Genomic DNA, 25,816 nt, shown 5'->3' on the forward strand with positions numbered 1-25,816 from the left:
CTTTAATTAATTTAAATTAATTAAATTAATCAATGTAACACTGAAGTCTGTTATAGCATGTGGCATGCTCAGTAAGAACCATCAGCATTCTATAATACAGACTCACAGCTGTTTGGCTTGGCTAATCAGCTGGCCACACCCACACCAGACATTTATTTCACTTTAGATCAGCCTTTCCCAACCAGTGTGCCTCCAGATGTTGTTCGACCACAACTCCCATCAGCCTCAGCTAGCATTGCCAATGGTCAAGAAAGATGAGAATTGTGGTCCAACAGCATCTGGAGGCACACTGGTTGGGAAAGGCTGCTTTAGATAGTCATGACTTCACCCAAAGAATCCTGGGAAGTGTAGTCTGTGAAGGGTGCTGAGAGTTGTTAGGAGACTCCTATTCCCCTGACAGAGCTCCAGTGGCCAAAGTGGTTTAACAGTCAGCCCCTCTTCTGGGGATTGTAGCTCTGTGAGGAGAATAGGGCCTCTCCTAGCAACTCTCAGCACCCTTCACAAGCTACAATTCCCAGGATTCTTTGGGAGAAACCATTATTGTCTAAAGTGAAATAAAGGCCTGGTGTGGATGTGGCCAGGGACAGCTTTGGTTTAATTTTGGGTAGGACACTACATTTGCCTGCTGTAGAACAAAAAGGTGGGGGAAACCCTGTAAAACAATGATACTGTTCACAATGTTTTCCTTTTGGGAAGGAAAGGGGATTTCCTATCCCCAGTGCCCACCCACCCAATCTCTTCCCCTCCCCCATCCTCCCTCCCCTTCCTCCCCCTCTCCCCTCCCCCACATCAGTTTCACCTATCCTAAGCATGACTGTACAGTACAGGAGTAAATCGCACTGAATTCAGAAAGCATGCATATGATCAAACCTGCCTTCCCTCCCTCCTCCCTTCTATGCCCTCCCTTTTGGCCCTTCCCTTCCCCTTTCTTGGCCCCTACCTCCCCCTTCCCTTCCAATTCCCTTCTCCCCTCCTTCCCCCTCCCCCTTCTCCATGTTTTACATATTCTAAGAATGATTGCATGGCAGTAAATCCCACTGAACTCAATAAGCATGCAAATGATCAGACCTGTGTTTCCCATTCCCCTCTTTCCCCCTCTCTCCTTCCCCTCCCCTCCTCTCCCTTCCTCCTCTCTTATTCCTCCCCTCTTCCTTTTTCCTCTTCCCCTGCCCACTTCATCCCTCTCTCCTTCCCTCCCTCTTCACCTCCTCTCCCATGGTCAGTTTTACCTATGCTAAGCATGATTGCAGAGGAGTAAATCCCATTAAGAACATAAGAAGAGCCTGCTGGATCAGGCCAGTGGCCCATCTAGTCCAGCATCCTGTTCTCACAGTGGCCAACCAGGTGTCTGGGGGAAGCCCGCAAGCAGGACCTGACTGCAAGAACACTCTCCCCTCCTGAGGCTTCCGGCAACTGGTTTTCAGAAACATACTGCCTCTGATTAGCGTGGCAGAGCCAGCCATCATGGCTATTAGCCATTGATAGCCCTGTCCTCCATGAATTTGGCAACCAGGCACCTGGTTGGCCACTGTGAGAACAGGATGCTGGACTAGATAGGCCACTGGCCTGATCCAGCAGGCTCTTCTTATGTTCTTATGTTCTTAATTTGTCTAATCTTCTTTTAAAGCCATCCAAGCTGGTGGCCATTACTGCATCTTGTGGGAGCAAATTCCATAGTTTAACTATGCGCTGAGTAAAGAAGTACTTCCTTTTGTCTGTCCTGAATCTTCCAACATTCAGCTTCTTTGAATGTCCATGAGTTCTAGTATTATGAGAGAGGGAGAAAAACTTTTCTCTATCCACTTTCTCAATGCCATGCATAATTTTATACACTTCTATCATGTCTCCTCTGACCCGCCTTTTCTCTAAACTAAAAAGCCCCAAATGCTGCAACCTTTCCTCGTAAGGAAGTTGCTCCATCCCCTTGATCATTCTGGTTGCCCTCTTCTGAACCTTTTTCCAACTCTATATCCTTTTTGAGATGAGGCGACCAGAACTGTACACAGTATTCCAAATGCGGCCGCACCATAGATTTATACAACGGCATTATGATATCGGCTGTTTTATTTTCAATACCTTTCCTAATTATCCCTAGCATGGAATTTGCCTTTTTCACAGCTGCCGCACACTGGGTCGACATTTTCATCGTGCTGTCCACTACAACCCCGAGGTCTCTCTCCTGGTCGGTCACCGCCAGTTCAGACCCCATGAGCGTATATGTGAAATTAAGATTTTTTGCTCCAATATGCATAATTTTACATTTGTTTATATTGAATTGCATTTGCCATTTTTCCACCCATTCACTCAGTTTGGAGAGATCTTTTTGGAGCTCTTCACAATCCCTTTTTGTTTTAACAACCCTGAACAATTTAGTGTCGTCAGCAAACTTGGCCACTTCACTGCTCACTCCTAATTCTAGGTCATTAATGAACAAGTTGAAAAGTACAGGTCCCAATACCGATCCTTGAGGGACTCCACTTTCTACAGCCCTCCATTGGGAGAACTGTCCGTTTATTCCTACTCTCTGCTTTCTGCTTCTTAACCAATTCCTTATCCACAAGAGGACCTCTCCTCTTATTCCATGACTGCTAAGCTTCCTCAGAAGTCTTTGGTGAGGTACCTTGTCAAATGCTTTTTGAAAGTCTAAGTACACTATGTCCACTGGATCACCTCTATCTATATGCTTGTTGAACTCAATAAGCATGCAAATGATAAATCCATTCTCAACAAAATTGCACAGGATCCCATTTCTTACCTCCTGGATTAAAAAGCAGAGAAATTCACTAATAGGCAAAAAAAAAAAAAAAAATTACAGTTTAAGAACGTACCTATGGACAACAGATATTTCTATTAAACTTTTAAAAGCAGAGGAATTGGACAGCTATAGTGAATGCATCAGAGGAGTAGGAGACCTGAACTCCTCTCTGAGATATTGTACTGCCCTACAAATTTGTAAAAATGCCAACACAATTTGGGTTGGTCCTTCACAATCCAATCCACTTCCTGTGTAGCTTGAAAGAAATTGATAACATGTGCCTCTGAGCATATGGTGAGTGGTGGCAACATCTGCCATCTGCAAAGATGGAGAAATACATTTTTGTATGTTTGTTGGGGTTCTTCTTTGTTTCTTTCCTGTGTTCCTATGGTGCTGAGGGACTACTGCTCTTTCCCTTGGATGGTGGCCTACGGGGTTCTACAGGGCTCCATCTAGTCCCCTGTGGTATGCAATAACTACATGAAGCTGTTGGGTGAAGTCATTGGTAGATGTTTATTCTTTTATTTATATCTGATCATAGGAAAGTAGTTCAAATGTTGAATAATTATTTGGCAGCTGTGGAGGACTGGTTGGGGTGCAGCAAGCTAAAATTTATTCCAGACAAAACAAAAGTAATGGTAGTGAGTGAAACTTTTGATTCAGTTTTGCTATCTATTCTGGATGGGGTTGCACTCCCCCTGAAAAATCAGTTTTGTAGTTTGAGTATACTGCTTGGTCCAGTGATTCTGCTATAAGTGTAGATAGCATCAGGAGCTAGGGGTGTCTCAGCTGGTTCATGATCTACCATCCTTCCTTACAAAGATGGACCTTATGATAGTCATTTATGCTCCATGGGCAGTCGATAAGTCAGGATTTACTGGTAGATCTCTGGCTGATTTGCAGTAGATCAGCAACAGTTTCAACAGTAGACATTTTTTTAAACTTTCCCACCTAAATTAGGCTGCTGAAATGAAGAAAGCTAACCAGGAGTAGGCTTTTGTGTGAAAGGACTATGAGCCCAGTTCTGGTACTGAAAACTAATTCCTAGGCTCAGAAGGTGCTCACAGGGACTCACTCTGCTCTTTAATTCTGTTTATCTTTAGCAGCTGGCTCTGGTTAGTAGATCTTGAAGTTCTCTTAAATAAACAAAATATACACAAGTCTAAAATCTGCCCACCCCTGCTTTAGTGACCTCCAAATCAGACTACTATAGAATAATCTATGTGGGGCTGCCCTTGAAAAATGTTGGAAATTGCAACTAATGAAAATGCTGCAGCCATTTTGATTCTATCGTGTTGGAAGTGGGGCAAGAGCAACTCCTGTTTTGTTCTTTTGTTTATGTTCCAGAAGGGAGATAGAGTTAGGGTCCTCAAGATGGATAGGCTTGTTTACCTTTACCTGTGATGCTCTGACTGACTTCCTTCCGGCTGCTAGACTGTTACATCTTACCTGCCCCTCCTCTTCCCACCCTTTCCATTCCTTTCTTCTCCGACTGTCTGGGAGAGAGGAGACACCTTTTGTTTTTTTTTTCATTTTTGAAAGATGTTCACCTTCATCAGTTGAACATTTATTTAATTTTCCATAATGGAAAAAATATATAATTTAACAGTATTTTAATAATAGTACATAATACAACTTGTGACGTCCATTTTGCACCTGTGTCCAGGTTCCACCCAAAGCAGGTGTCCTGTTCCCCCTACTCTTTTTTTTTTTTACAATAATTTTTATTCAAATTTTCATAAAACATACAAAACAAAATCATAAAACATTCAAAGACAAAAAACAAAACAAAACAAAAATGATTAAACAAAAAAATAAAATGTTGACTTCCCATTTGTCGCAGATCAAATCAGTTATAGGTCTACAATATATAACAATCCTGTCTCTTAAATTATATTATAAAATCACTTTCCTCCAGTAGTTATCTTAATTAATCATCAAATCTCATAAACATTACTTTATTCTTTCCACAAAAAGTCAAAGAGAGGTTTCAATTCTTTAAGAAATATATCTATCAATTTTTCTCCAAATAAACATGTTGATTAATCCATCTCGTTAATAATAATAATCTTATTGTCATAACCATAGTCCAAATAAACATATTGATTAATCCATCTCATCAAAATCTGTTAGGTCCAATAATTTCAATAGCCATTATTCCATTATCCATATTAATTCCATCTTCCATCTTCAATAGTCCTGTTAAGTCCAGTAATTTCAGTGTCCAATCTTCCATTATCAGTATTCCATAATAATCTTGCTGTCATAGCCATAGTCATATAATAAGAGTCTGATGGGAATTTCCTCTATCCCAAATATTTTCTTGCCATCAATTCTGAATAAGTTGCTGAAATATTGTTGTAAAGTCATATCTCTGTTCTTCTTTTTTACAAAATGCACTGGCTCATCTCTTGAGAGTTTTTCCATTGTCACATGGCTGCAGTTAATTCCATAGATTTTCTCTATATCAAGCTCCATCACGTCATTCCAGTCCAGAAGATTATCCAAGCCATTGATAACTTTATCTCTAATATCTTCATTAATTTCTTCAGAGATAACGTTAAATTCCAAACAGTAGATTTTATTTCTAAAATCCATAAACTCCAGATCTTTTTCCAATTCCACATTTGTTCCAATCTCCAGGGCTTGTATCTTCCCTTTATTTTTTCTTTTCTCATCTCTGATCTCATTCTCCTCTCTCACAGGATCCCCTATTTCTTTAAGCTCCTGCGTCATTTTGCTCAGTTCCATTTTCAGCTCCTTACTGCCCTGTCGCAGGGTTTGTTTCGTTATCTCAATCTCATCCATTATTTTCTGAAACATAATTACTTCCAGATTCTCAGCCACTTTCTTGATTGCCATTTTTAAAACCACGAAAACAAAACAAAACAAAAATAAAGAAGAACCACTTCTTATTTCAGCAACAATTGGGTTAATATTCCAGGCTTGATGACATCACAGTATAAACAGTGCAGCCTGCCTTATCTCTCTATGTTCAAGAATACAAAACAAATTTAGTTCCCAGCATCAAAACAGTTAGAGGCGTCGTGAAGAAGCAGATTCGTCAAAATAAAATAGACCAAAAAGAGAATAGTCCCAGACAATATAATGTTCCTCGGAATAGAAATCCCTCTTCTGTTTATATCTTTAGAATGCACTTCCAGGACAGCTTTTTGCAATAGAAACAGAGATAAGCTGTTAATTTCGTGAATAACAGAGAAGAGTTATAGCTCACCCAGAAGTTCTTTAAAGCTGATTCATTTGACAAATCTCTTTTTGCTGCAACAATTTAAACCAAGTAAAAAAATAATAGAAAGAAGGGTGCTTGCCTGTTAGTCCGTTTTCTCTTTGAAGAAAAGATAAACGTATCGCATTAATCAGATAGAGCTTGTTCGGAAGTCCGTCCGGCATTGCTGACTGGACCTTTGCTCATAAATTAATGAAATCCAGTCCTCCCAACAAAAACAGGCTTTTGAGGTTGATCTCTACGTTTCTCCGTGCCCGGGAGAAATTTCATCAGTCAAAAAAAAATGTTCTGACTGATTTATATCTGAATAAGCTTCTTTTGAGGCGGGAGCCCGTCTCAAAAGCAGGCACAAGCGAAGTCACCCTTCCCGGAAGTCCAGGAGACACCTTTTGTCTCTGCTCTCTCTCTCCTAGCCATGAGATCAACTCCCACACCTGGGCGTTGCACCTCCAACTTAGTTAGTTAGAACTAGGTATGCCTTTCTATCTACTGTGTATTTCTATAAATAAAGTAGCTTTCCTTATTTACTAAGTCTCCAGTCTCAGTGATCCTGAAGCAGGGTAAAAAACTGCTTTCTTAGGTAAACGCACACACACGCTGGCACACTCGCATTTCCAACTGCTGTTACTCTGCTGCTGTGCTTAAACTAAATTTAGCAACACACACAGCAACATATCACACCTTTTGTATGATTTGCACCATTTACTGGTTTGTTTCTGAGGCAATTTTAAACAGCTGTTATACTGCTTTAACAGTCATGGAGAATCCTGAGAACTGTAGTTTGTTAAGAGTGCTAGCCTCACAGAACTACAGATCTCAGCAGCCTTAACAAATTACAGTTCCCAGGATTCCCCATGACCTTAAAGTAGCATGAGACTGCTTTAAATGGAGTGTCCATGTGACCAATATTAACCTAAATAGCTTGGGACCTGGGTACATTAAAGACTGCCTTATTCTTTGTTCCTCCTTGTATATTCTGATCATCATCTGAAGCTCCATTCCAGATCCCTTGACCCTGGGAAGGATGGCTGGTGATGACCAGAGTTAGGGCTTTTTCTGTTGTGGTGCCCACTCTGTGGAAAGCCTTGCCAAATCAGGTGAGTCAGGTCCCATCAGTGTATTGTTTTTAGGCAGCTAATTTTAAAAAATGACAGTCAAAAAAGGTTTTACCTCATTGTTCTCTTTTCTGCTGGTGTATCTTTGTTGGCTGCTTTGGATTTTGTTATAGGGACTTGGCTTTGATGTCAATATTTCTGCTTTTAATGGTGATTGTCATATATTTTGCAACAATTCTATTGTTTTCTGTTTTGGATTTAAGCCACCTTGAATGTCTTTGAAAATTAGATAGGGTATAAATGTTCATTTTTAAAAAAATAGAAACAAAAACAAAAAATGTGGGAAATGGAAGTGTCTTTACCTTTTCTTTCCCACAGTTTATGGAAAGGGGGGTTGTGTGCAGGGGAGAGGTTGGGGTCAGGGGATATGTGCCTCATTGTATGCACCCCCCTGAACTCAAACTTCTCCTCCATTCCAGATACCTGAAGCTGTTAAGGGCTCTGCCCCACTTGTAGCTAAAAGTTCTCAGAGCAGTGATTTTTCACATTTGGAGTGCTTTCCTTGAATCCTAATATGCCCTGATATACCCAGACTCTTTCAATGGGTCGGAAAGAATAAAAATATATAGGTTCTTGTCCTAATAGCTTATTGGGATTCAATTCACCGATCCCCCTCTGCAATCAGTGGTCACCTACCCTCAACATTCTGTGGCTCCTCTTCACTCCTCATCTAGACATGTTAGAAATTGTTTTTTCTTCCTGTTTTAAATCTGCAAATTCATATTTTTCCTGCATAATTGGGGAGTTCCCTGTGTATGCAGATACTTCCCTACCTTGACTCTGGATGGTCCTTTTCACTGGTCTACTGAAAGGCACAGAACCATCAAGTTTGCTGCCAGAAGAAATTAGGATGATAAATTTGTCAGCCCAGCTCAACTGGAAAAAGCAACTGTAACTCTCTGGTATAGCACATGTTTTTATGCATAAGGTCTGAAGACTGAAACAAACCAGTCTAGGTCATAGAGGCTGCAGGTGCACTGAACACCCTAGTCTAAGGGCAACTTCAGAGATAATACTTGAGGGAGCAGGACACTCTTTAACAGATGCACACAACTGTTAAAACTCAGTTTTGGGAGGCACTCTTCACCAGAAGATACCAGAGTGGCATACAAAGTTATGAAAACAATTCATATAAAAACCCAACAAAATAAAAGGGAGAATAAAAACATAAAACTAAAGAATGGGAAAAGTGCCTGAGCAAAAATGATGCTATTCACCACGTTGTGTATTGTATGTAAGGTTCTCAGGTAGATGAAATATTTTTTAAAATCACACATTCCTATAGAAGTTATTTCATTGTATCATAAGCAGAAGCAAGGGATTTAGTATTGCAGCTTCCTATCACCTTCCAAAATGTTGACAAATTGGAGCATGCTATTGGGTAACAAAGAGGTCTTTGGTATGGGTTTGTGACATCCATCTACAGAAGGTCACATTTAGATTAAAATCCTACACAATCCATGCGGGAAATAGAAAACTGATGGTTATAGATGACTCAGTTTTACGGTGATTCTTAGAGTAAATATTATAACATGAAGAATATTTCCTACCACTACTGGGTTGTAGAGCAGTGTCTATTTATAGCCTTCTCCCCTATTACAATGAACTCAAACATGAGTGGATGATTCTAGTAATTAACAACTTCAAAATTAATATAGGCCCTCCATTTGATTGATTGCATTTCCCTGGGCACTGATCATCTAGTTGTGTAATCTGGTACTACAGAATGTAGTACTGAAATAATTCAGGAAGGAAATGTTAATTACTTGTTGAATACCAATAATGCATCAACTCCCCACCCTAGACACACAGTATTTAAAAGACTTCCCACCCCAGACACACAGCCCTTAGTCCTAAATTGTTCAGAACATTCAACATTTCATTACTATTTGCAAGCCTGGAACAGTTTCAGATTGCCATTTAAGGATGCCTTCAAACATTGATAGCAGCCTGGGTCTAGTTGACCCAAGTTGCTTCTAACACAACAGCACGGGATGAGATGTGAAAAAAACAATCTCATATTGTGTCAGCCTGTTCCTTTTTATAGGCTGCAGCTGACCTGGAAACAAGTTTGGTCAGCCAAAGATGAAAGGAAGTGTTTATATAGTCTCGCCTTGCTATCCTATGCTGAAAGTAGATCCATGTTGCCACAGACCTTTGGAGGATATCTGAAAGCATTTTGAATAAATTTAGCAAAGTATTTTAATATCACTGCAACCCTAACTAATACTGCACATATATTTTCTTTATCTCATATATATGGACTGGCAAGGAACACACTACATTATGTATGTTTGGGGAGGTGTTCCTGTTTGCTTTTGGAAGTCTATTACAATAATGCAAATCATTTCTGAAGTTGAGGATGGAGGATAAGAAGCTTTTGTTATTACATAGTAAAATCATACATGCATTGCTTGCTAACACTTAAGGATGCTTTTTAAAAACAATTTCGATTCTGCATATGTTAAAACGGAAAAGGAGGATTTTATTTTTTCTTATTAAAAATGCTATTATTATTATTATTATTATTATTATTACCACCCTGCCCTTTTTCCAAAGCTGGAACAGGGCGGCTTACAAATAAAAACGAATACATATAATAAAAACATACAAAAACTTTCATTTAAAATTGAATTAAACTATATACGACATTAAAACATTTAAACATACACTTAAAATGGTTAAAAACAGTTTAAAGATAGTGCAATTAAGGCAGTAAAACAATACCGCACACCTCTTAAACGCTATCCTTAAAAACATCTTCTATTCCAAAGGCCTGTCGGAATAAAAAGGTCTTTACCTGCCAACGAAAGGACAGTAGGGAGGGGGCCATTCTTGCCTCCCTCGGAAGGGAGTTTCAAAGCCTGGGGGCAGCCACCGAAAAGGCCCTATCCCGCGTCCCCACCAATCGTGCTTGTGAAGGTGTTGGGACTGAGAGAAGGGCCTCTCCTGAGGATCTCAGGGCCTGGGCAGGCTCATATAGGGAGATACGGTCTGACAAATAGCCTGGACCTAGGCCGTATAGGGCTTTAAAGATTATAGTCAGCACTTTGAATTGTGCCCAGAAGCAAACTGGGAGCCAGTGGAGCTGTTGTAACAGAGGGGTTGTATGATCCCTGTAACCAGCCCCAGTTAGCACTCTGGCTGCAGCTTGTTGTACCAATTGAAGCTTCCGAGCAGTCTTCAAAGGCAGCCCCACGTAGAGCGAGTTACAGTAATCTAAACGGGATGTAACTAAGGCATGTGTCACCATAGCCAGATCAGGCTTCTCCAGGAATGGGCACAGTCTTAGCTGTGCAAAAGCCTTCCTGGCCACTGCAGACACCTGGACCTCCAAATTTAAGGCTGAGTCCAGGAGCACACCCAAACTGCAAACCTGTGTCTTCAGGGGGAGTGTAACCCCATCCAGCACAGGCTGAATCCCTATCCCCTGATCTGCCTTTCAACTGACCAGGAGCACCTCTGTCTTGTCTGGATTAAGCTTCAGTTGGTTCACCCTCATCCAATCCATCACTGATGCCAGGCACCGGTTCAGAACCAAGACAGCTTCCTTGGCGTTAGGTGGAAAGGAGAAATAGAGTTGGGTGTCATCAGCATACTGATGGCACCGAACCCCAAACACTCGGACAACCTCTCCCAGTGATTTCATGTAGATGTTGAATAGCATGGGGACAGAACTGAACCCTGAGGGACCCCACAGGCCAACGGCCAAGGAGTCAACAGGAATCCCCTAGCACCACCTTCTGGGTACGCCCCTCCAGGAAGGAATGGAGCCACTGTAAAACAATGCCCCCAAGTCCCATCCCAGCAAGGTGGCCCAGAAGGATACCATGGTCGATGGTATCGAAAGCTGCTGAGAGGTCCAAAAGAACCAAGAGGGACACACTCCCCCTGTCCAGTTCTCTGTATAGGTCATCCACCAAGGCGACCAAAGCCGTCTCTGTCCCATGACCAGGCCTGAAACCAGACTGAAAAGGATCCAATCTGTTTCATCCAGGAATCTCTGGAGCTGGGAGGCCACCACACGCTCTATTACCTTGTCCAGAAATGGAATGTTGGACACTGGCCGATAATTATCCATTATAGAGGGATCCAGGGAAAGCTTTTTCAGCAACGGCCTTACAACAGCCTCCTTTAGGCATATTGGAACTCTGCCTTGTTGTAGGGAGGCATTGACCACTCCCCTCACCCACTTGGCCAGTCCCCCTCTGAAACTTTTAATGAGCCAGGAGGGGCAAGGGTCTAGCAGGCATGTGTGGCTCTCACTTCTCCAAGGGTTCTGTCCACATCCTCGGGCTGTACAAATTGAGAAGAATCCATTGTTACTGGGCAAGCAGGAGCCAGAGTTACATCCCCTGAGACTGTATCAACTATAGCATCCAAGTTTTCAGCTCTAAGTTGGATTGATAGATCCTAAATATCCTGACTAAAGTAGCATCTAATTTTTCAAAAATAATGTTTGATAAAATAATTTTATCAGGGCAAGATTTTAAAATAAACTGTCATAAAGAAACAAAAATATCAGGGAATGTTTTAAAATGGAAAGACATTAACATTCCAGGGCAATAAAGCAGATGATATTGAATAAAGTAACACAACACTGATGAATTAATCATTTGCACAAATATTTATGAAGACTTGTGACATTATATTCTTAAGTTTAGTAGAAATTAAAGATGCACACCTTAACGTGGTGAGGGAGTTTGAGAGTGTTGAAGAAGCTAAGAGCAATGCCATCCGGAGTGTAGACCAAGAGGCTAGACCCCTAGCAGGGGCGGCCATGGCGGAATGGTCAAAGCTGAAAAACCAGACTAAGATGCATCCAAACTCAGAGGAAGGCAATGGGAAACCACCTCTGAATATCGCTTACCATGAAAACCCTATGAACAGAGTATCCAAAATGCAACATGAGATAGTGCTGGAAGATGAGACCCCCAGGTCATAAGGCACTGACCGAGCTACTGGGGAAGAACAAAGGACAAGTACGAGTAGCACTGTGACTAATGACGCAGCTGGGTCAAAACCGAAATGAAGCCCAGAGGCTGATGCGCATAGATGCGAAAGGAGAGTCCGGAGTTGTACGACGCACACAATAGGAACATGGAATGTGAGAAGCATGAACCAGGGAAAGTTAGAAATTGTCAAGCAAGAAATGGAACGTATCAACATTACAATACTTGGTGTGAGCAAACTAAAATGGATGGGAATGGGACGTTTTCAATCAGGCAACTACAAAATATTTTATGCAGGAAATGAAGATGAAATGGGGTTGCTTTAATAGTGAGAAATGATGTAGCAAGAGCAATTATGAGCTACAATGCAAGGTCTGAGCCAGTTATATCAGTGAGATTAAATGGGAAACCTATCAACATAACCATCATCCAAGTCTATGCTTCGACGGCAAACGCAGAAGAAGAGGAATTGGAGAGATTTTACACAGAAGTACAGGAGGAAATTGATCACACACCAAAACAAGATGTGCTGATAATCATAAGGGATTGGAATGCAAAAGTAGGGCACAGAGAAGAATTAGGAATGGGGCCTACGAGACAGAAATGAAGCAGGAGAAAGACATTGAATTCTGTGAAGCCAATAATTTGTTTCTTGTGAACACATTTTTTGAACAACCAAAAAGACTACTGTACACGTGGACATCACCAAATGGTCAATATAGGAATTAAATTGATTATATAATTGGTAGCAGAAGATGGAGAAGTTCCATACTTTCTGCAAAAACAAGACCAGGAGCAGACTGCGGTACAGATAATGAACTGGTCGTATCAAAAATCAGAGTAAAGCTAAAGAAGACCAACAAAGCAATCATAAGGCCAAAATACAATTTAAATAACATCCCAGAAGCATATAAAGATCAAATAAGGAACAGGTTTGAGGCTTTTAACTTAGTTGACAGAGAACCAGAAGAACTATGGACTGAAGTCAGAAACGTTATCAGGGAAGAATGCAAAAAGGGTAGAACAAGAGCCCTGTTCCAAAAGATTAGAGAAATGAAAGGGAAATTTAAACCACGAGTAGGGATGTTGAATAATCAACAGGGGAACACACTGACTAATGGAGATGAAATAAAAGGAAGATGGAAGCAATACACTGAAGTACTCTATGAAAGAGATGACAGGATGACAGATTCATTCACGGAGGAACCATATGGTTAAGAACCAGAAGTTTTAGAATGCGAGGTGAAAGCTGCTCTTAAAATACTTGGAAGAAACAAATCAGCAGGAACAGATGGCATACCAATTGAGTTGCTACAAGCTACTGAGACTGAATCTGTCCAGATTTTTTTTAAAAAATGTGTCAACAAATATGGAAAACTGAACAATGGCCCACAGACTGGAAGCGTTCCATATACATCCCAATTCCAAAGAAAGGGGATCCCAGAGAATTATCGAACTATTGCCTTAATATCCCAGGCAAGTAAAGTAATGCTCAAGATTCTACAACAAACGCTCTTACCATATATGGAGCGAGAAATGCCAGATGTCCAAGCTGGATTTAGAAAGGGAAGAAGTACCAGAGATCATATCACAAACGTACATTGGATAATGGAATGGACCAAGGAATTTCAGAAGGAAGTCACCCTGTGCTTTATAGATTACAGCAAAGCCTTTGATTGTGTAGATCACGAAAAACTATGAAATGCTTTAAAAGAAATTGGGGTGCCACAGCATCTCATTGTCTTGATGCGCAACCTATACTCTGCACAAGAGGCTACTGTAAGGACAGAATATGGAGAAACCAATTGGTTCCCCATTGGAAAGGGTGTGAGACGGGTGTATTTTATCACTCTGTTTATTTAATCTATACGCAGAACATATCATACGGAAAGCAGGATTGGACCAAGATGAAGGAGGTGTGAAAATTGGAGTGAGAAACATCAATAATTTAAGATATGCAGACGATACCATACTTCTAGCAGAAACCAGTAATGATTTGAAACGAATGCTGATGAAAGTAACAGAGGAAAGCACAAAAGCAGGACTACAGCTGAACGTCAAAAAGACTAAAGTAATGACAACAGAAGATTTATGTAACTTTACAGTTGACAATGAGGACATTGAACTTGTCAAGGATTATCAATACCTCGGCACAGTCATTAACAGAAATGGAGACAATAGTCAAGAAATCAGAAGAAGGCTAGGACTGGGGAGGGCAGCTGTGAGAGAACTAGAAAAGGTCCTCAAATGTAAAGATGCATCACTGATCACTAAAGTCAGGATCATTCAGACCATGGTATTCCCGATTTCTATCTATGGATGTGAAATTTGGACAATGAAAGAAGTGGATAAGAGAAAAATCAACTCATTTGAAATGTGGTGTTGGAGGAGAGCTTTGTGGATACCATGGACTGCGAAAAAGACAATTAATTGGGTGTTAGAACAAATTAAACCAGAACTATCACTAGAAGCTAATATGAGGAAACTGAAGTTATCATACTTTGGACACATCATGAGAAGACATGATTCATTAGAAAAGATAATATTGCTGGGAAAAACAGAAGGGAGTAGAAAAAGAGGAACGCCAAACAGGAGATGGATTGATTCCATTAAGGAAGCCACAGACCTAAATTTACAAGATCTGAATAGGGTGGTTCACAACAGATGCTATTGGAGGTCGCTGATTCACAGGGTCGCCATAAGTCGTAGTCGACTTGGAGGCACATAACAACAACAATCTGTTTTATTGTATGCCACTCTGAGTACACTTCAGTGTGGAAAGGCAGGATAGAAATTGTTTACAGTAAGAAACAACAAACAGGTTTAGTTCAATCATGTATTATTCAGAAGAGAAGGATCTAGTATCTAGCATTCATCTTTTTTAACATCTAGAACTTACTGCTATACAACGTTGTACATGGGTGCATGTAATACTATTGATCTGTATTAGGTATAGCTGGTGCAAAATGCATTTGCCTACCTATAGTCACATATGGGAAATCAGAACTAAACATTTTGTTATTTTTGTGGATTTTTCCAAGGTGTTGAAAAGTATCACATTTATTACCCAAGCTATTGCTTTTTGTTTTGTTTTTAAGGACCAGACTTAATTACAAAAGAAGGCACTGCTCCCTCCTCCCGCAAATACATTAAAACTTTTCTATTCAAGATACTTATTCACAGCTGCAAATATGCTATTTTCACTACAAAATTGGAAATTATGAGTACTGTTGTATTCTTCTTCAGATCTCCAGAGACGTATACCATGATAATTACAGGCATACCCCGCTTTAACATATGCAATGGGACCAGAGAGTATATTTTAAGCGAAAATAACCTTTAAGTGAAGCAATTGTCTTCACTTGTACTGCACACAATCACCACCAGATGGCAGCGGCGTCATGCCAATAAAGTATACGTTATTGCGAAGTGCGCGAACATTAAGCGGGGTATGGGGACGAATGGAGCATGTACGTTGTAGTGAGGCAACGTTAAGCGGGGCAACGTTAAGCGGGGTACGCCTGTACACTGTCTACCTCCATTAACTTACAGTTTGAAAGCAAGGGTGAAATAGACTGACGGAGATATCCAACTGGTGTCACTCTGTTAACAGAAGGTATCTGTCAGCAGAATGGGGAGGGAAGCAATTTTTTAGCAATTCCTCTTTCCTTCAGCAGTCCCCTTCACATTTCAAAATCTGCTCCGAGGGGTTTCTAATCCTCTGGAGTAGATTTTGTTGGTGTGGAGGTCCGTGCGTGTGGGATCAAGGAAGTATTTCCTACTTCCAGTGATGGATGCCTTCTGTAAGCAGAGAGACTTCCATGAAGAAGGATGTCTTATTCAGTAAAATCTAAAACTGCTCCACAAACATGTGCTCAATAAGCTTCTATCCAAAAGAGGGGGTTACAAATCAGCCTATAACCTGCTTCTCTTCACAAGGATGGTTTCTTGGGGTGCAATCACTGCCTCTTTAGGAGGAGATTGAGCCACCTCCTATTCAAGGAACCACTGACCAGAACTGTATTCAGTCCTCTAGATGAACTACCCTGTATATAAACCAGAACATACTAGATTTCCTGAAAGCAGACACAGGAGTGTAAAAAACATGCTATCAAAGTGATAAGGCTTGTAACTGGAACATTTTCTAATCAATTTTTTATCCATTATCTTCAGAGTGTTAAATTGCCATGTTAGGACATGGAAAACTGGAAATGGTCCTAGAACTTGGTATTCTAACAGAGCCCACAAAAATGAACTAGTGATCCTTTCTTTAAAGGAACCTATCTTCGCAGACAATGCAACTGATTATAACTGAGGTAATATTATTTCACTAAATATAAAGAAAAACAAGACTGAAAACTCAGGCAAAAATATCAAATCTGTAAAAAGAAACATAAAGAGAGTTTGGAGAACAGATCTTCAGCCATATTTAGATAATATCAGTTCTCCCTACAGGCACATCACTATAAAGTTGTAAGTAAGGATTCAGATGCCATTTTACAAAAATGTAGTTAGCAGATCCAAATGCAGCTGTCCATAGACAAAAAATACAGCAGTAGTAGTGATAATAGCTAAAACTATATTTGGACCCTCATTTTTGAAAAGTAATGTGTATATGTGAAAATAGACAAGTATTCACATATCAAGAGTACAAGAATCCATGTTCCCCTCTTTTCTTCCCATCCTCTAGCAACTGCCTGTACTAAAATTAGCACAGATATCCTGAGGAGTATGGCACAAAGCCAGGTGGAAGAGCAAGTCCCAGCTTTAGACCCAATGAGCATGAGAAATCGATGGGATGGGATGGGATGGGATGGTGAGAAAATCACAAATTCTAACCCAACTCCTGCCCAAGGAGGCACTGACAATGCTGATTATAACTGGATTCAGTCTCCCAGATAGTCTTCAGGAGGAAAAAGCCCCATCACCCTATCCACATCCCTCAGGTACCCTAGCCTGAGACTGATTGAAGCAAAAGCGAAAATACTTTATTTTAGTAATATGCATTCCCAAACAAAGAACTAATAATTAATGGGGTGTGTGAAAATAGTAAATTAGTTAGAGTTGTTGTCCAATTTGTTTTCTTTATTAAAAAGGCATGAAAAATTAGTGTTTTGTTAAGTGCTCAGTAATTTCTTCCCCTATTAGGAGATTAAAGCACTCACGACTGCCACTACTTTTATCGATTATTTTTAAAAAAACAGGGCATTTTAACTCTTTAAATGTTTTCAGTCTTTTTGTAATTAAAACTGTAGTACAAGGTAACCCACATGACATTTTAGTGTTGGTGTTGTTTTGGTATGAATCTGTACATTTGTAATATAAATATATGTCAAAAAGGCAGAAATCCCTGGTGGGTTAGAATTATCCTCTCCTTCTGAAGTTAAAAATTCTGGGGGAAAACCCACATATCATATGAGGACAAGATTATAAACTCTGTTTCTGGCAGGAATGCCATTTAAAAAAAAAAAACAGTCTTCTTCATATTCCTGCATTTGAATGTGTACACTTGTATACAACTGGGTAGAGAAATGCAGGGACTGACTAGGCCACTGAAGTGAGGAACTGACAGCTCTTTCTCTCTCTCTGATAGCAACTTTTGGAGAAAGCACTGATTTGATCACAAAAATATAGAGCTTGGTTGAAACTAACATTCCGTCCATAGAATGAGGGTACCCACAGAGGTGTCTACTTGAAGGGATTTGAGAGTGTGAATTGACTCTTAGGGTGCAATTGTATGGTCCCTCGAAGGGCATCCCAGGAGCTACAGGATACTGCTAGAACTCCCTCTTTGTCCAAATAGAGTAAGGACTGTAAGTGGCGAAGGAGGTCCACCCACACAAGCTTCCCTATTGCAGGTTTGCCTCACCTCAAAGAGGATACTGTAGAGTTGGAAAAGATCCAGAAAAGGCCAAGCAAAATGATCAAAGGGATGGAGCAATTCCCCTATGAAGAAAGGTTGTAGCAGTTGGGACTTTAAGTTTAGAGAAAAGGCAAGTAAGAGGTGACATGACAGAAGTGTATAAAATTATGCATGGCATGGAGAATGTGGATAGAGAAAAGTTTTTTCTTTCTCATCTATTGAAGCAATATGTTGGATGATTCAGGACAGACAAAATAAAGTAGTTCTTCACACATCACATTGTTAAATTATAAAATTTGCTCCCACAAGAGGCAGCGATGGCCACCAACTTAGACGGCTTTAAAAGAGGATTAGACAAATTCATGGAGGATAAGGCTATCAATGACTGCTAGCAACAATTGCTATGCTTTGCCTCCATGGTCAGAGACAGTATGCTTCTGATTACCAGTTGCTGGAATCTTTGTGGACTTCCCTTGGGCACCTGGTTGGCCGCTGTGAGAACAGGATGCTGGACTACACTGGGCAGTGGCTTGCTCCAGCAGCCTCTTCTTATGTTAGACTAAGAAACCTCTGCCACCTTTGACCACTGCCAGTAACAGCAAAAGTGGGTATTCTGAGGAAGAAACAGGGGGTATTTTGGATCTACCAGGTCCAAAGCTGTCTGCCCTGGAAGTTTAAATAGGTAATCTAGCCAGTGCTGCAAAATTCCACATTTTCTCCAGTTTGGTAGTGGAGCTGGGATTTGAGCTATCATCATCCATCCATCTATCCTCTGTTTAATGTGAACCTTCTGAGAAAGTAGTTACTAACCAGGTGGAACAGACTTTGTCAAGATCTTGTTTTTGTTTTTTTTAAAAAGCCCCCAAATACATAGAAAAAGGTTAAATGAAATAGCCATTACATTTAAGGGATGGTCTGACATACTGGTAGGCCAGCTAATTATTACTTGCTTTGATTTGTAAATGATGTATGGTGGACTCATTCTTTCCATCTTTTGTCACACACCCAACTAGTAATCCACAGATATACAAGAACATCATTTCCCAAAAATAAACCACTTCGCTACAAGGTAATTATTTTATTTACTTGTGTATTTATTAATTTATTAGATTTATATCCTACCCTTGCTCCTAGTAGGACAAAGATGGCCCATTTGCCACAAGTTAATAACAAAGATGACAACTGTGGACTAAGATGACACAGTGGCAAACATGAGTGCAATTCCCTACATATTTCCCATCCTCCCATCCTAGCTATCCAATCCAACTGTGTCATCAGATACACTGTCCTTTCTCTGCCTACTTCTGGCCACAGACAAAGAACAGCAATTATTGATATCTTTTACCAAATCAGTAGCTAAACTGTAGCAATAGGGTTCTCAGCATTCCACCAAGGATCAGACTCTCTTGAGGAAGGTCTTTGTACTGTCTTTATAATTGAGCAGGGATTCCATAGAGCCCAAGAGTCAGTGCCAGTGCCAGGCATGACTGGGCCATTGGGCAACAGCCTGCCCGAGGCATGAGGCACTCGCCCACACACCACATCTTCCTCTCCTGTCACCCCAATGTGAATCCCATGTGTGCTGCACACATACAGCTGCCATCACCAAGATGGCGGGCTTCCCTAAGGGGCTGATGCCCCTGCCACCATCTCGGTTGATGGCACACATGCATGCTATGCTAAAAGTGCACACGCCTGCCATCAACCAAATGGTGGCAGGGGCATCAGCCCCTTGGGGAAGCCTTTGCCGCCATCTTGGTTGATGGCAGATTGCTGTGCGCAGAGCATTCACTACAACAGGAAAGGTAGGTGGGGCATGTGGACAGGCATCATGGGCCCACACAGTTTGTAGGGGGGCTGGCAGCTCCCTCTGCAATCTGCGGCAGAGTCGGGAGTCAACCCTGCCACGGATTGCAGAACAGGAGCTCTATTGTCCCACCCTAAGGAGGGGCCCTTCAGGGGCCCTCGGCCAGGGCCTGACCTGGCTGCCCTCTGGCGCCAGCCCTGCCAATAGTAACTAGCAGTTGAAGGGTAGCACAGTATTAACACACTTCCCCAACTTCATTTTCTACAACTGACAGCTTCAATTCTTTCATCACATAGAAAAAGAAAAAAGAAAATTAGTACAACTCTCTGCAGCCATTAGAATACCAACTGTATAGTTTAAGGCTCAACAATTGGCTTCATTTAGAAATGAATGAGCTTCATTTAAAAATGAGACAACCCCTCTAGGGAAAAGTACAGAAAACTGTATGACATCTTCACAGAAGATAAAGGTCCTTAGGTACAATTACAAACAGTACAATTTATTCCCCCAGTTTATAGACAATTAAAAAAAAAGGCTTACAACATTGCTTTTCAAACTTCCTGTGATATATAGTCCTATTTTATATGGCATACCAAATATATTTTTGAAGGAATGAAACAAAATACAGAATTGTGTGCACTCTTTAGGCAACAGCAACTAGCCAGAGAGCTTATTTAAGTAAAGCCAAGTACCTGTGAACAGCATCCTGTTATTAGCCCCCACCCCAGTGCTAAAACTACCAACTGATTAACAAACTCTCATAGGTATCTTGCTTTGCCACTAACAGGTTTTCTGTTGGGGGAAGAGTTGACAACCCAACTAATCACAGGGATTTCTCAGATTGTAACCTAATGAAGCCCCGCTTACCTGCGCAGCGTGGATAAGCGGGGCATGGTTGCGAGGAGGGAGCAATGCCACTGCTGCCATTTTCCTTAAGAGCAACGTCACGCGTCGCAGCGTTATGCACACGCGACGTGCGGCAGGGAGGGGTGGGGCCATGAGCCTATTTAAGGCCAGGCTGCCCCTCCTACCTCCTCTTTCGGCGAGTGACACCCCGCCTGCCTGCCCTCCCTCTTTTTTATGGTGTGTTCACTGGTCGCTTCGGGACCGAGTAGGAATTTTTCCCCTGCCCACCCGTTTGGCGGACAGGTTTTTTGCCTACTCCACACTGTGAGAGTGGGATGGAATTGGGTTAGGGGGCGTTGTGATTAATAGGTTAATTGGGCTAATTTGCTATAGTCAAAGTTTAATTGCCCTATGAGGGCAGTTGGTAATTAGGGCACTGGTGCGGGAAGGGAAATAGGTAAGGACAGCTTGGTGGCCCCCTTAGGCACCTCTGGAGGTGATTGGCAGTTCCAGAGGCCTGCCTGTCAGAGCTTTGCGGCTTGACGGCAGGATATGGGCTGCTTTTGGGGCCAACTCAACTCATCCACCCGAGGGTTGTGAGGCCCCGGGGAGCGGTGACCTGAGAAGGCCCCCCTACTCAGCTACTGGGTGTGGCCGGCAGAAGGGGTAAGCAGAGGAGGCTTGCCCTTGTCCCCAGCAGGGGCTGGTTGCCCGTGAGCTGTATGGCAAGATGCTTGCTTATAGATAGTTCCGCACCTAGGTTTCCCTCTACAGGTCACTTTAAAAGGGTTCTTTTGTATAATTTAATAAAGTGGCCCTTGTTCAACCCAAGCTGATGTGTCCTTGTCTTATTTCACCCCTTCTCTTTTTAAACATTAAGAAGTTTCACAGATGTGGCGACTTATATAAATAAACTGGCTGAAATCCAGACACTGCATATTTGCTCAGCAGGTGATTTCTGTTATTACCAGATCTTTATACTGCAATTTTGATGGCTGGAAACAGTGCGTGCAATAATGTAGTGAGGCTTGGAAATAACTGAGGAGATATTGTAGGTTCAACCTCTCTCTCCAATACACAGTTCCAGGTAATGGCAAATTGTAACTAAGTCCCAGAGATTAATTACTGCAAAGTGGTAACAGTGAAGCATAAACCTGCCATTGTCTTACAAGGATCTAGGCTGTTGAAAATGTTACATTATGCAAAAGCTGCCTGTAGTACTTTGACATCCCATTTCTTCACTGAGGTAGAAAGTCTTACCCCTATAACAAATGTGGGGAATATTTGGCCCTTCAGAATTTGCTGAACAACTCCTCCTGTCATCCCTGACCACTGGTTGTACTTGCTGTGACTGATGGAAGTTATAGTTCAGCAGCACCTGGAGGGCCAAAGGTTCCCCACATTTGCCCTATAAGCTTTTCCTTGACTTTCAATATATCTGAGCTGATAGCTTTGGGGAGTTTCTAAGCAATGATAGTAAATTCAAAACTTTTCCCTTGTATATGCACATTTGCTGTTACTTTCTGCCAGTGTTGTCCACAATCCCAGTTATGTGAAATCCTTCTCTAACTTCTCTAAGGCCTGCTCCATGAGCTAGAGGGAGCCCCAGCTGACAAAGCGTCAAGGTGAGTTAAGCAGCAGAGCGAGAAGAGGGTAAGTAGCTCCCATTTATTTCATTCTTTAATTGAATTAAAACAGCTCAGAGCAATAAGTAATAAGGGCAGCCTAAGGTCACCCTGAGCTAGGAGCCAAATCCTGGAAGAACCTATATCTTAGGAGACAGATCCTAGGAGAAGGAAGCCTATAGAAAGCTAGTTTTCAACACCACCCTAGCAGGAAAGCGTCAAGGGACACTGTAAACAAGGCTAAATTCCAGTCGGAGAGAAGGGAGAAAAGGAAACTCCACCCATACATACAGGGAGAGAGTCAGCTCAGTCCTTGCTAAAAAGGGCAGCATTAGCCTTCCTTAAACACAACCACAAGCTCTGTTTTCCTAGGTTAAAGAAAGGTCAGGCTGTTCTAGGTGGGAAAACAACAAACAAACAAAAGTCCTTAAACAGCCCCGTCCCTCGCTAAGGAAGGAAGCCTGCCTTCCTGCCTTCAAAGGAAGGAAGCCTGAGATAATCCTAAGGAGTTAAGCCCCAGCTGATAGTTGAGCCATCAGCCTCAATTAAGACATCATTGGCTGGAAGCAGTAGCTGGGAGGGACCAGCCACACATATAAATTCAGAGCACCCTAGCGAGGGAGCCTGCTCCACGAGCTAGAGGGAGCCCCAGCTGACAAAGCGTCAAGGCAAGTTAAGCAGCAGAGCGAGTTCGGCAGCAGGGCGAGGAGGCCAGGCCCCCCCACTCTGCCCGTCTGTTCCCAAACCTCAACTAAACTGCGGTCCCCAACCCATTGACGTAATAAACCTTAAACAAAACTATGCAGGTAAGAAGGCAGCAGGGGTGTGGGGGCTTTCCAGTGTTTTGCCCTGCCTGCAGCATGTACGACTATCTGCCTGTTGGACAGAAGTCGTGGGTGTGCTCTCGGTGCAATGAGCTCCTGGCTCTCCGGGAACGACTTCATTTCCTCAAGGCCAAGGTGGCTGACCTGGAAAAGCTGAGAGAGGCAGAGAGGTGTGTGGAGGAGGCCTTCAGGGATGTTGCAGCTGTGTCCCACTCCAAGGATGATAGCTCTCCTGCTATCATGGAGAACGATGGTCTCGGGGAAGGATAGCATCCAGCCGAGGAAGAGGGAAACGATCCCTTAGAAGGGACCCATTCCTTGGGGGATGAGCAGCTATCCTCTCGTGCGGAGGATATATCTCCAGGGGGTGGAGGGATCCTTGTAGTGGGTGATTCGATCATTAGGAACATAGGCAGTGGGGTGTGTGATGGGCGTGTAGACCGAAAGGTGTTTTGCCTGCCTGGTGCGAAGGTTGCCGATATTGCCCATCGTTTAGATAGTTTGGTAGACAGTGCTGGGGAGGAGTCAGTGGTCGTCGTGCACATTGGCACCAACGGCATGGGGAAATGCAGCCGTGAGGTCCTGGAAGCAAAATTTAGGTTGCTAGGTAGGATGCTGAAAGCCAGGACCTCCAAGGTGGCTTTCTCTGAAATGCTACCGGTTCCACGCGCAGGACCAGCCAGACAGGCACAGCTTTGCAGTCTCAATGCATGGATGAGACAATGGTGTCGGGTGGAAGGGTTTGGATTTGTTAGGCACTGGGGAACATTTTGGGAGAAGCCGGGCCTGTACAAAAGGGATGGGCTCCACTTGAACCAGAATGGAACCAGACTGCTGGCACTTAAAATTAAAAAGGTAGCAGAGCAGCTTTTAAACTGACTGAGGGGGGAAACTCGACAGGAGCTGAGGAAGGTCCGGTTCAGAATAAACCTCCCCCCTGGGATAAAGACCAAAGAAATGATGACATTTTAAAAGCGGTAGGCCTAGAAGTAGGCATTGTGAGAGCAGGGGCACAGGATATCAATTCAGAAGGGCAAAATTACCACAGGCCAAACCACAAGTGCCAAAGACACTTGAAGAGGGACACTGCTTACAAGTGCCTGTACGCTAATGCTAGGAGCCTCCAAACCAAGATGGGAGAACTGGAGTGCTTGGTCTTAGAGAAGAGCATTGATATAGTGAGCATAATGGAGACCTGGTGGAATGGAGACCAGTTGGTCATGGAACTGACCAGAGGGACGGCAACCCTGGACTTAATCCTCAGTGTGGACCGGGACCTGGTGAGAGATGTAAGTGTTGTCGAACTGATTGGGTGCATGACCATAGTGCTATTAAACTAAACATACATGTAAATGGCAAATTGCCAAGAAAATCCAACACGGTCACATTTGACTTCAAAAGAGGAAACTTCATAAAAATGAGGGGATTGGTAAAAAGAAAGCTGAAAAACAAAGTCCAGAGGGTCATATCACTCGAAAATGCTTGGAAGTTGTTTAAAAACACTATATTAGAAGCTCAACTGGAGTGCATACCGCAGATCAGAAAAGGTACCGCCAGGGCCAAGAAGGTGCCAGCATGGTTAACGAGCAGAGTCAAGGAAGCTCTTAGAGGCAAAACGTCTTCCTTCAGAAAACAGAAGTCTTGTCCGAATGAAGAAAATAAAAAGAACACAAACTCTGGCAAAAGAAATCCAAGAAGACAATAAGGGATGTTAAAAAAGAATTTGAGGAGCACATTGCTAAGAACATAAAAACCAACAACAAAAAATTCTATAAATTTATTCAAAGCAGGAGACCACCTAGGGAGACGATTGGACCCTTGGATGATAAGGGAGTCAAAGGTGTACTAAAGAACGATAAGGAGATTGCAGAGAAGCTAAATGAATTCTTTGCATCTGTCTTCACAGTGGAAGATATAGGGCAGATCCCTGAACCTGAACTAACATTTGCAGGAAGGGATTCTGAGGAACTGAAACAAATAGTGGTAACGAGAGAGGAAGTTCTAGGCTTAATGAACAATATAAAAACTGACAAATCACCAGGCCCGGATGGCATCCACCCGAGAGTTCTCAAAGAACTCAAATGTGAAATTGCTGATCTGCTAACTAAAATATGTAACTTGTCCCTCGGGTCCTCCTCCGTGCCTGAGGACTGGAAAGTGGTAAATGTAACGCCAATATTCAAAAAGGGATCCAGGGAGGATCCCGGAAATTACAGGCCAGTTAGCTAAACTTCTGTCCCTGGAAAACTGGTAGAAAGTATGATTAAAGCTAGATTAACTAAGCACATAGAAGAACAAGGTTTGCTGAAGCAGAGCCAGCATGGCTTCTGCAAGGGAAAGTCCTGTCTCAGTAACCTATTAGAATTCTTTGAGAGTGTCAACAAGCATATAGATAGAGGTGATCCAGTGGACATAGTGTACTTAGACTTTCAAAAAGCGTTTGACAAGGTACCTCACCAAAGGCTTCTGAGGAAGCTTAGCAGTCAGTCCTCTTGTGGATAAGGAATTAGTTAAGAAGCAGAAAGCAGAGAGTAGGAATAAACGGACAGTTCTCCCAATGGAGGGCTGTAGAAAGTGGAGTCCCTCAAGGATCGGTATTGGGACCTGTACTTTTCAACTTGTTCATTAATGACCTAGAATTAGGAGTGAGCAGTCAAGTGGCCAAGTTTGCTGACGACACTAAATTGTTCAGGGTTGTTAAAACAAAAAGGGATTGTGAAGAGCTCCAAAAAGATCTCTCCAAACTGAGTGAATGGGCGGAAAAATGGCAAATGCCATTCAA

The 25,816-nt window shown here is 42.2% G+C and overlaps 1 protein-coding gene across 10 annotated transcripts in view; it reads right to left on the reverse strand.

The window, feature by feature from the left end:
- The window catches only part of SHANK2 (SH3 and multiple ankyrin repeat domains 2), a 655,745-nt gene that overhangs the window by 233,649 nt on the left and 396,280 nt on the right, over positions 1 to 25,816 (reverse strand). The window lies entirely within an intron of this gene.

This window comes from Rhineura floridana, chromosome 2 (assembly GCF_030035675.1).
Source record: "Rhineura floridana isolate rRhiFlo1 chromosome 2, rRhiFlo1.hap2, whole genome shotgun sequence".
Lineage (NCBI taxonomy): Eukaryota > Metazoa > Chordata > Lepidosauria > Squamata > Rhineuridae > Rhineura > Rhineura floridana.